Source organism: Coloeus monedula (assembly GCF_965178545.1).
Source record: "Coloeus monedula genome assembly, chromosome: 2".
Lineage (NCBI taxonomy): Eukaryota > Metazoa > Chordata > Aves > Passeriformes > Corvidae > Coloeus > Coloeus monedula.
Window position 1 is genome coordinate 98802883 of NC_138782.1, and position 13000 is coordinate 98815882.

Genomic DNA, 13000 nt, shown 5'->3' on the forward strand with positions numbered 1-13000 from the left:
CTACTCATCAACCTAACAGGATATTCCGAGGCATGGTAATTCAGTCACTAATACTGTAACAGTATTGAAATTCCCCTCTTTTGGACTATAAGACATGGAACTTTCCCAAACAATTCCTGAGTACAGGCAGGATTCAGCCTGAGCAAGGCATCATTGTCTGCGGCGGTCTGGACACAGTCCTTCTGTTCTGCTAAGATAGCTTTACAGTGCAGTATAAAGTAGTTCTAGGGATGCCAGTAGTTCTAGGGATCAATCATGATAGTCATAACTCTGTTAATTTTAATAGTATATATACATATATATGTATGTACGTGCATGTGTATGTGTGTGTGTTTACCTATCTATCTAGTAATACCAGAATCTGGTAGACTTAAAATTGAGCAGTTGCTGATAATGAAAACTGCTAAGCAGTATTGGAGTGAGGGCAAGGCAGAGAGAAGTACCACAGGAGCAGTATGGAGGTGAAGCAGCTTGTGCATATTATGGCAGGGTCACCAACCATCTTGGAAGCCTGTAATTGCAGCAGAGGAGAACAGCATACCATAAGAGAACTGACAAAATTCAAATGAAGGAAAGGAATCATTAAAGTGTAAATTCAGTGTTTGACTGGGGCAAAGAAACTAAAACAGACAAGGCTTGTTTATGTTCACACAGGCTGGCACAGGAGAAGGAACATGAGGTACAGATAACACTGAATGTTTGCGGTGACCAAAATAGAAAAATTGCTTCTGAACAGGCAGGTATGGAAGAGCCACTAGTTTCTGATGGCTACTAAGTCTTCTTCAGGAGCTGTGCAGAGTAGGTTCACACTGAAAAATGCCATCTCTCTGTTTTGCAGTGCTTTCAAAACAGACTCTCCCCCCATCCAGTAATATAAGTAAGGGGGAAGGAGATCTATTACTTCATCCTCGTGTATGTGGCAGCTTTTCTTTGCTGCCTCCTACACTTCATCTGCCACTGCTTTAAATCTGCCCACTCTCCCCCTTTCACATGGCTCTTGTACAGCTCTGTGCCAGATATTCCTTTGTCACCTGCATGCTTAGTTTTGCCAAGGTCACTTTCTCACATGCCATCATGAATTGTTCCTTCTCCTCACACCCGTTTCATGAACCATTTAATCAATCAATCAATCAGTCAGTCATTTTCCATGTTTATGTTATCTCTTTGAGGGTTTTTCATTCTTCAAGTTACTTTTCTCCTATGTTTTATTAGACTACAGCTTGCTGAGCTGTCTCCAAAGCTCAACATGAGATTACATGTGAGAGGGTGAGCCCATAAGCTCTCAGTGCTCTCAAGATAATTAGAACCATATCTTGTTAGAAACACAGCATCTTTGTTCAATTTATCTTGAAATTACTCGATAGTACTGTATGGCCAAAAGACACTTGAAGAACTTACAAAATACAGAGTAATGCATTTCAGGCATTGAGATTTTTATTAATAAACTAATAAAAAATAAGAATGTTGTGCAACTTCAGGTAGATTAATAGGAATATTACTGCCTTAACAAATTTTTCATAGTATCCAGCCTGAACATTTCTAGCTGGAGAGTAAGCAAAAATTAATCTGATTTCTTTCTGCACTTCCTAAACAAGCAAAGAGATCAGCCAGTCATTAATAGTGCCCTTCCACAGAATGAAAGACTTTTCATGTTCCCCACTCAGAGTTTCATTTTCTAAATCAAACAAAGCCAGTGCTCTGAAACTCTTCATTTCCCAAAACTCATGTTGCTGCCCTGTGAACTCTTTCCACTGAGTCCACATTTCCAGTCAAGGACAATGCCTGAAAGTAAGTGCAGTATTTCAGCCAGTCTCACCCATGCAATTAATCCTCATTTTACAAATAATGCTCCTGTTCAGACTTTTACCTAAATGGCAGATTTCTCTTTGGTACATAACAGACTCACACAGTAACCCAATATCCTTTGCTTTCCAATACTATCCTGTGGGACTTGATGGGATTCTGTCACCTGGCCAGATGCACCCTACCTCCATTTCACACTTAATTTCACATCCACAAGAGAAGCATTTAGGGCCATTCATTACTTTTGCTCAAAGTGCTTGTTTTCTCCACTTAGGAATAGCCCACAGTTTTCTTGCTGTACTGCAGGCTTTTTGCAACGTCTGCATGACTTCATCCCCAGAAAAACATGTGTACTGAGACACATTGTGTGATAAAGCACTTCTGAAGAGCAAACTCCTCCTTGTTCTCATGAAGCTGAGTTTTATTGCCAGCCATGGCATATGGGAGAAAAGACACACCCAGCCTCCATGTGGGTGACACAGAAGGTAAAATCTGTGGAGGAAGCAGGAGAAAACCCATACATTTGTTACTACAAGGCAGGGAGCAACATGACACAGACCAAATGACTAAACCAGGAACACATAGTGTGCAGGGCCTTGTCCAGAAAGAAGAGATGAAACAGACTACATTGCATTAAAAAATCACAAAACAAAACAAACCCATAACAAAACAAAAGTAAACAAAACCCATAAAGCTTATTTCAAGCATCGCATTGCCTAAGCAGTCTGGGAATGGCATGGAAAGAAAACCAGCCTTTCATTAAGTCCAGGAGAAGAGTAACGTTGAATTAGAATTTTCCTCCCTGAGACTGCCAGAATAAAGCCTTTCAGAGGAATGACATGTTCAGATCAACAGCTTGAGCTCACCTAGGGCACCTGAAAGCCAAAGGGGTCGTATGAGTTACTTGCTGCCCACCTGGAACGTCATGTACAACATAAAGCAGTCTCAGGTGTGTCTCCCTGAAAACTGCATAACTCAGTCACAGCCTAAGGTAGGAAAAGCAAGCCCTGCATCTACCAATATATTCACACCTTTTGTTACAGTTTTGGACATACTACACTCCCTGGTTAAGAGATTTCACATCCTCTTGTTGCTGCACCTTCCAGTTTTTCTGTGTTTTTTTATTTGCCATCTTTGGGCTACCTCCCTTTGACAGCATTGGACTCAGCTTCTCCAACACCATCCTGCAATTTCCTAAACATTTTCAAAGCTCCTTTTCTTCTGAAAGAGAAAAAAGGTAAAGCTAAGGCATTTCATTCAGTTCTAACCTGTTAGAGCAAAGTCCTCAAGAAAACACACGTTTTTAATACATCTACCAGTCATTGAATGAGATTTTCTCCCTGAGGTATTTCTCTTTCTGTGCTTGTCTGCAAATATGGCACCAATGTGGCACTGACATATGCTTAGTTTCCACACAGAATAATCTCACTGAACCCCACAGGTGAAATTTGATCTAATTACAGTAAAAAAAGACCTGTTCTCAATTGTCTCACCTGGGTACAGCATTTCAGCAGTAAGACTACGCCAGCACAAATTGTTAAGCTAAGCACAAGCATCTGCTGACACAGCAGCTATTCTACTTAAGGTTCAAGGATATTTTATATGTATTTAGGAAGAAAGATAATGCATGTGTACAGTAGTATACAATACCCTCTAAGCATTGTTAAAACTATTCAAATGCCGAAAAAACCCCTCAGTGTTACACAGAATAATGACTTTGATGGATTGGTTAAGGTTTTAAAGAGATAGTGTATTTTATGTAAGATGCAATGACCCCTCTGAACAGCAGAGGACATTTAGTTACTCTAACTTGTTCCTTGAATGGTATCCAGAGAGAAGAACAGTAGGACCAGTGAGGAAACTCAGCCTGGGGATAGGCAGAGAGAAAGGCTCTTTTGTGTGGCAGCAGAGGCAGAATCCCAAATGCTCATTTTCACACATGGACAAAAGAGGAAGGGCAACATTTATCTCTTCTGTTTTTTCTAATTTTTTTCCAAGGTCTGCAGCACAAAATCCCTCCTAGGCAAGCTGTCAGCAAGGAGGAAGCATCCTGCATGCAGGGGCCCAGCCTGGCAGATTAGCAGTATCGCACACCGCAAACCTGACACAGCAAGAGAAGCTGCTATGAAAGGACACAGCAGAGGAGAGCTCTGAGAGCTGTGTAAGACAATAACAGATACAGCTGCCACTCTAATCATTGCACCAAGTTTCCAGTGATGACCTCAATTCACCACACCACTGACCCAATGTGGGATGCCAGAGAAACTCATAGCAATCAATGGAGAAGCTGGTAAGAATTACAGCTGAAGGAAAACTAGCATAGTAAAGCTCAATATGAGCTTAATCCTGCACAGCACACTCTGTTGCTGCTACATTTTGACTTCACTTGTTAAGCAAGACATGCACTGCAGCAACTGGGCTTCTCTGCTGAGAGGAATGCAAATTCTAGATCAGAGGGATGACAAGAGACATCATTGCCTGCAGTGATTGTGGCCCACAGCTGAGCAAGAATCAATCATGTTGGTTTTTATTCCTGATCCTGCGGCTCTTGAGCCTTTTGCGTTAAAACTCCGCTGCATAAACAACCAAGAGAGGGACCAGAGTCTGAATCTGTCTGCAGCAAACAGCAGTGTCCAGCACATTTTCATATCCTGTCTCTCACTCCTTAAATCTCTCAGCATCTGTCATAAAAGGAGAGGATGAAACTGTCTTCAGTTTGAAGGGTCTAGGACAATGTGGTTTTAAACTTTTTAAAGTACAAAAGGCACTAGGAGATGTGTTAGTGACAACACTATTAAGAAACTGTATAGCAGAACAACTGCCACAATTTTTAAAGAAACAGAGGCAGACTGAAAATAGTCTTTTTAGGCAGCAAATACAAGGTACCAATGTGCATGGTAAATCCCAGTGAACCAGAGTATTTCTGTTCCAAATAGAGACAAGATTTGTGACAAACCCAGTTTTGTGCTCACTCCACCCCCGTAAATATATCAACCATTGTGATGATCTTCAAGGTCTTTTCCAATCTAAACGATTCTATGAAACTAATTCATCAACATCAGACTTTTTTCCAGGCACACAAAATTTATGCATCTCTGCTGCATCACAGAATGAGTCCACAAGCCCTGGGAACCTAAATGCCTCCTTGGGCACAACTGAAAATGTACAACACTGTCATACAGCTCCACATTTAGACAATCTGCAAGTCCACCAACTAGGCCTATCACACTAACAAGTTCTCATTCAGACAGATCTCTCAGAACCTCCTTTTCAGGTCAGGAACTGCACAAAATGCAGGGAGAGAGATTAATCCTGTGTATCAGAGGCAATTGCCAGAGCTTTAATGTATATAAGGGAAGAAGAGTTTCTTCCCTTTTCTCTGCCCAGGGAAACGTGAACTCTTATCATCACATACTGTTGATGCAACCAGCAGTCTAGAAGTGTTTCTAAATGCCTTTCTCAGTATTTTCTCAGCAAACTGCTGTATATGACATGAAATAACAAAACATCTGACGGCCTGTATGAAGGAAATAACTCTATAGCCTATTTTGGAGAGTAGACATTGGAGTTAGATATTAGTGACTCCTTCAGGATTGTTTAAAAATAATCTGGAGTACTAGCATACCCAAGCATATTGGTGACTTAAAATATAAGGCTTTGCTCATAACATATTTCCTAGTTAGCTGTGCCATAAAGCCTTCCTAAGTGAACTGCACCTTACCCTGACAGAAAAATTGTCTCCTTAATTACAGTGTTACCTTTTTCCCCTGATCACAGTCAATCACACCAACAGAGAAAACTGCAGCCAGTCTAACTCGCTCCATCTATACCAGGCCATTCCCACAATCAGCTGAGTTATGTGTGAAGGCTCTAATGCTTCACAGATGTCCATGTTACCTCTACATAAATCATGAGTCTGGACAAGTTACACAGCCATATGGATAGGAAGCATCAGAGCTCTCCTAGGAAGAGCACTGCCATCTAGTATGGGGTTAAATAAGGGTCATGGATTTGCCATGAAGAAATGTGGGAGAGGTGGAGGTCATGGGGAGGGATTGAGGTTCTCAGGGGTTCCCCATGCAGCAGGGAGCTGCAGAACTGGGTGCTCTAGGCAAGATTATAAAAGATGATCTGCTTCAAATATAGCCCAGAGAGTGAAAATAGTGTGGAGCCAGTAGGCCTGGCACCAGAGATGTCCTCCATTCTGTAAATAGGATGTAGAGCTGTAACAAGGACCATGAGTCCCTGTCTTCCTGGGTAGGTGAACAAGCCCACACGGGCAATGCCTCTGCTTCTACAACCTCCTCCCTCTCCCTGCCTGCTCCCCTCAGCCTCCCCTGCCCACCGCTGCTGCTGTGGTGGAGACAGCTGGGAGCAGCTGTCTAGGCAGTTAAATGAATCCATGAGGAAGCAGAGAGGGAAAGAGCAGACCAGAGCTCCCAGCCCATCTCCCTGCTCATCACAGGCTGCTGGAGAGATCGAGCAGGGCTATCTGACAACCCACTTCTGCCCTGGATTTAAGGACTTTGGATAGACTGGAGGTAGAGACAGGACAGGTTTGACACACTCCTCCCATACAATTTCTAACTGTCAGAACATCATTCCATCAGTGTTTTTAAATTTGTATTAACCCTGCAATGGATAATGCTCAATGCTATTTTGCCCAGACATCCAAAATTACAAGCTCTTTCAAATCTTCAAAAGGTTAAAACCAAAGCATTTTCATTTTTTAAAGCATTTCGGGTTTTCCTCCATACTCTGATCTGAAATTACAAAATACAGTGTGTTTCCTTGTTTCAAGGAGGTGCAATAGGTAACAGCAAGCCAAATAAGTGACCCAGGGGAGGTGTTTGAACAGAACCTGAGCACAGCTCTCAAACAGACTATAAACCTTTCATCCCTCACTCTCAAGCCTCTATTTTGTTTATGCCAAGCAGAATTTAGTAGAGTAGCAGTTAGTAATGCTGGGGAAGGAAGCTGCAGGCTGGGTGTGGGAACAGGCCTTCTGTCAGAGCACAGTGCTTATCTTCCCTCGATACTTATGCTCCAGTCACCTCTCATTCCTGTGAGAGATCATTATTCCCCTGCCTGTCCTAGCACCTCTGCACTGCCACTATCACTTCATTATTTGTCATCCAACCCACCAGTTTGCATGCTTATGCAAATTTAATCTGTCTTTTGCTTTACTATGACCTGCTTCATTTAGATTTATATGCCACCTACCAGCAGTAAGGCAATAACTCTGTTTCCTCCCACGTGAGAGACTCAAATGTTATGATTAATGGCTTAAAATTTTTTTAAAGAACTTTGCCCATTATGGAAAATTGAATAAACAAGCTGTGACCACCAAAGCCCACCCCCTGCCTGAATATGCCTCCTGACTGGAACTGGACTGTGAGTTAAGCCACCTAACATGAACTTGAGATAAGGGTGGTACTATTGTCCAATTATCTTGCGTCTAAGGAGAAAGCTTGGCCCAAGGAAAGCCAAACCCCAGTAGCTGTCCTGAAAATCATCTCTGGCTGGTTTTGGGATAGGAGAGACCACAGCCCACAGACTCATTTTCTGGGGCCAGGTTTGCACACACTCCCCCTAGGCCAGGGTGCGAGGAGGAGAATTTCTGGGTATGTGGTGTAACCCCTGGTCAGAGGGAACACCCACCCACCCTCCCTTACACAAACTGGCTCAGTTGTTGAACCCCTCACCCTGGGAAGGCCACATCCATGGGACATTCACATGAGAGGCACCTGAGGAGGGATCATAAACCATCAAGGACCCCCAACGCACCCACCGACTCATTCCTGAGGCCTTGCACCAGAGGACTGCACATGATGAGAAGTGATGCAACCAATCCAGAGTCTACAGGAAGAGATGGTGTCAAACTTCCACCTCAGGGGGGTTACCTGGGTGTTCCCAACTAGCCTGAACATGTATTAATCCACTGAACTCTGTGTTTTGTGGGACCCTCACCACTGAGAAGAGGATCAACAGGATGCTGTCAGGATCCACAGAGTGGAGATAAGATATTTTCTACTTAACCTGTCTCCCTGTCACTCTCTCTCCCCACCCCTTTCCTATTTCCATCTTTCTCTTTCTCCTCCCCTCACACTTACTGTTAAATAAAACCCTACTACTGACTTTCAGCATGTAGTCTCTTTTGCACCTTAATTTGGGCAGAGGCATCTCTGTAACAATAGCCGGATCTTAACATACCACAGTTAGTCACTTACTTCTGGAAATACTTGATTTTTTAACCGAGAAACATTCATCAAAAGACTCAAAATACTGTTTCTTTATCCTCAGATATTTTTTACTATTCTTTCCCCTCTTTTTCCCAGTCCTGTTTCACTGATGCTTGCTGGTCAGATAGACAACCTAACTTAAAATACTGCCCCTAGTACTTCAAATTCTGTCTTACATAGATCTTTGAACTGCATTAAAAAACACAGTGTTCACAATCCCAGTGGTCTCTTGCAGATTTTTGGGCTAGATACCAAACCCTGCTATCATCATCATAATTCAACTAGTGATTGTAACCATGGGATATTTTATTTTAAATTATCATGGAGTACACGCAGCTACTGTCACCTAGGAGATGCTGAATGAGTAGGAGTTTAGCCACAGATGATTTTGAAAAGCCATACTTTCCAGAGTGAATCAGATGATCCTTGCTTTATCTGAAAGGTATCCATGTGACTAGTGAAAAATAAAACATTTGAGATAATCTCTTCTGAAAACATACTTGATCACAACTGTGATCACATCTGGCATTTTAATGAGTAGTAAAAGGAGTTGTGTACAAGCAGAAAAGAGAAGAACAGTGAAAAATGGAGAAGTAACACAAAGGCTAAGGAAATTACTGAAATCCCAGTTACATAACAAATAAGAAGTAAAATTTATGTTTCCTATATAAAATTATGTAGCTATTACCATAAGTGCTGTGCTCATAAAACCACCAGTGAATAAAACAGAAAGAAAAGTGCCGAAGCCAGAAAGAAAGTCATCTGCCTAGATACAAACTCTTGGAAGTGGGGGGAGGCATCCTTTAAAACAGAGGATATCATAAGCCTAAAAAAGGTCATATGAAAAGTGTCTTGCTTTTCTAAATAGAATAAAAAGGTGGAGGAAAAAACAGAGCCTGTAAGCTTAGCTGTGTGCATCAACACAAACATTGCCCGACAGACAAAGCTTTGTCTACTGCCCCTTGATTAAAGGAGCGAGCCTAGAGTTTTTTTAGATCAAAGAGAGAAACAAAAAGAAAATTATGGGGAGAGAGAAAACAATAACGTCTCTGTTTCCTTCTTGAAATTTACTAGGGCAGCCACCATTTTTACTGCAGAGTCACAGGCCTTTTCTATTTACAAATTCAAAGGCCACTGCTAAACTTAAGAGAAGCTTGTGCCATGTTCTGTTTCCAATTAACTGCACACTGTGTGGTTTCCCAAGTCGGGTTTCTGCTGAAATTGTAATCAGTCTAAAGTAAGTAATATCCACAAATGGCAGCTTGGACCAACAGGCCCCCAGCAGCCCCATCCTGCCTACAGGAAAACACTGTCTTTACTATCACAAGAACCCAGCTAAACATAGATACATTTGACTTTAATTCAGATGTAGGCCAGCTACTCAGGAGAAACTTGGCCCACAGAAATGAGGGGAAACTGTTAACAACTATTCTTTCTGTAGCACCGCTTTGTGAGTTTTCCCTCTTCTCAAACAGCTTGCAGTGGTGAATGCAAGAGGCTACATAGGCTGCTTGAGCACCCAGAAGAAACAATTTGCCCTGTTTGCTAAACCCCAGTATCTGTAAAGGATTTTGCGCATAGGGACCTCCAAGTCTCCAGTTCTAAAAGCAAAGAGGAATACACAGAGAAGGACTGATGGAAGCCACTCTTTCCATAAGTAGGTTGTGCCCTTTAAACAGAGCAGAGCTCTCCTGCTAGCTAGTTTGGATGAAGACAGTTACCACACTGGCAAAAGGAACTGGTGAGTGTTTCTCCACACTGTTTTGAAATTTTAAACCAGAAGTGCTGTGGCAATCACCAGCAGCTGGCAGAGGCAAGAAATGACTGTTCAGTTAACTACACCACCAAAAATATTTAGTGCCTTTACACAGGGATGGCTAGTGCATTTTAGATATCCTTACAACCTTTGATTCTTACAGTTGTAAATGGAAAGACGCTAGCAGAGGTGTCCCAGAAGCAGTTTTTCAGGAAGCACAGATCAGCATTGTTCTCTTGACCTCACGTATCCAGACTTGCAGCCCTTGACAAGATCTATGAATCCTAATGGAAATGCAACCCTTTCCAGGGAATGTGTTTGGTTGGCTCTTTTTTCCCTTGTATTAGGGATTTAACTTTATTACATTTCTTCCTTTTTTTTTTTTTTTTCTTTTCTGACAGCATTCTAAATTCTCTGAAGTTTACAAAAAGAAACGCTTTAACACTGTAATGAGATTTTACTCTTTTAGGATTTCCTTTGGAAGAGAATAAAAGGAAGGTCCTACCTGTTTTAATTCACGCAAAGGACTCTGTCTTGTTCAGTACTTTTGATGTAACTTTTGAGAGTTAAAATAAAAACATAAAAACATAATCACACCGAAAATCTTAAACATTTGAAGTGAAAAAGTTAAAAATTGAAGATTTGTAACATTAATTATGTGCAGATGACAAGGCACTGAACATCATTTAAGATAAAGTCTCTAAGAAGAGAGTGTGAGGAACAACATCACTCCCTCATCACACTTCTCTCCAGTGTATTTTATTGATATAAAATATAAGGGCAAGAGATGAAGGTGGAGGAATAGGCACAGCAGAGGTGTTACCATTTCCAAACTGTCCATGTATTTACTCACCTAGTTCCTCCACTGCAGACATCTGTGCATCTACAGAAAGGCAGGCATCCCACTGCCTTTTCAGAGCCTAGGAACAATGCTGCAGAAGGCCACAAACAGGGACAAAAGTAGGAACAGTTTCATTCCTTTTTTTATTATGGTCAGATTCACAGGAAGAAAATATTCACATGGAGCAAATACAGTAAAAAGTTGTAACAGTAAAATGCACTCCACTGTATTAGCCAGTATTCCCAAAGTCCTTTACTGAAAAGAAGAACTTATTTCCAATACCTAATAGGTTAAATCACCTTTCTCTCCCTCCCCCACCCCCACTTTTCTCTTTGGAAAAAACTGAAGTTTTAACAGCTTTTTTCCCAGTAATAAATGAAAATTTATGGCAGAACCAGAAATAAAACTAGGTTTTCTTAATGTCTCTACTTCCTAATGTAAGAGCAGCAGGAACTAACAATAATTCCACTGTTCAATCGTTGCCCATAGAATTATCTTTTTCTTTTTTAGACTATGTGCAATTATATGTAAGAGTCACAAAAATATTGACAGGGAACTCTTTCCCAGGTAATCTGCACGTATGATTTCTTCACGCTAAGAATGCTTCACTCAAACCCCTTTTTGCTCCCATGTTCTCTCCCCACTTGCTGCCATCTGCCATGGCAGTGCAGTGTTCCTGTGCAGCACTGTGGAAGATGCTGAAGTCACTCAGCTGACTCCTTTGCCTTTTTTAGTGCCCCCAGAAGAGTTCAAAGAAAAGTCAATCTATTGTCTGAATCCCTTCACATTTAAACTGCACATGAGGAAGCTCTGGGTCTGATGAGGGTACCCACACTCCAGCTGTTTCAAATACAGTAGCAACATCAAGGGTAGCCAGTGCAAATACTGATTTTTTTCACTGCTCCTTCAAAAATAACTTTCACAAGTTCTTTTTTACCACATGTAAGCTGAGCTTTTTTCTTGGCTCTTGGGAATGAAGGGCAACCTTGTAATTTGAGTAAGAGGAAGCCTGGAAGTGTGCTCTCCCCGGAGACCCACAAAGGAGTAACAACTGAGCCACTGTGCCTCCCCTGTTTTTGGGAGAGGGAATATACAGCTTTGCTCCTTTCTGCAGGCACTGAGCCAGGCAGTCTGCTCAGGAAAGCAGTGGGAGCCAGGACAAATTCTTTTCCCCATGGCCTTCCAGTTGTTGCTTACAAGAGAGTATGAGGTGAGCAGAGATTGCTCCTTCCTTCTTGCCTGGTGGCACAATGACTCTTGCTAGACTGGGATAAAAATGTGTTACAGGCATATGTAGTGATATATATTCTGACATACACCTGCACGCTGACAACCTGCTCAGAAAGTCTGATGTAGCAATGACAGCAGGTATGATGAGTTAAATGACAGGCTGGGCTCTTTCCCATCAGTGTGTCAGCCAGCTGAGGAAGTGACAGCATGGACTTTTTATGGATCAGGCTTGTCAAACAAATATTACATACGCAGTACCATCATACCTTTATACTCCAACTCTGTCAAAGGCAATCCAGATTTGGACACAGACAGAATCTACATTTAAGTAATACTGGATTAATTGAAGAAGCACTTAAGAAGGAAATACGATGATTAATTAAGGGGTTTCTTTCAATTTTTCTTTCAGTAAGTATTTTGAAATACTTCATTTATTTTAGGATAGGGTGATAGAATACTGCACCTCCAAGGTATGTTACTGAATCACACAGTCAGAATCAGTATTGCTTTCAGTAGATACGCAGGAGCACAGAACTACAGTAAGAATGCAAAGGAGAGAGGTTCATCTCTTAATTAGCCCATGAAAGTTCCTGCACCATGCTGCTTCCAATCCAGGAACTCTCTCATGAACCTGCATGATTCTGAGTTTTCCTAATAGTTTGAAACGTATTTTTAAGAAGACTCTCTGCCTGTCTAGGGCTTCATTATGATCTAAAAAGAGATGGGCAATGACGGAAAAACTTTATTTTCCTTATTTGAGTTCCCTAAAGTTATTATTAATCTCAGCTTTTATTTCTCTAGTTCTAATAAAGATTCTACGTTTTCCTTTAATTAGAAAAATATGGGAGAGACAAATGATCCATCATTGCAGATGACAGATCCACTTACCTGTGCCGAATGGGTAAAAATTCCTACAAATTTTCTACTGTCAAACTCTGCAATGATTTTTCACATGTGCAAAGAACTGCAAACCAGCAGATTGGGGAACACAACGGGATGAGACATGGAGATGAGGATCATCACGACACAGGAAAAAAGGACCACCTTCATCTGTAATGCACCAACAAGTTGTCAGTAAGTAAGTCCCTGATCACTGAGATAATGGTTTCTAAATGGTGTGGGAATTAA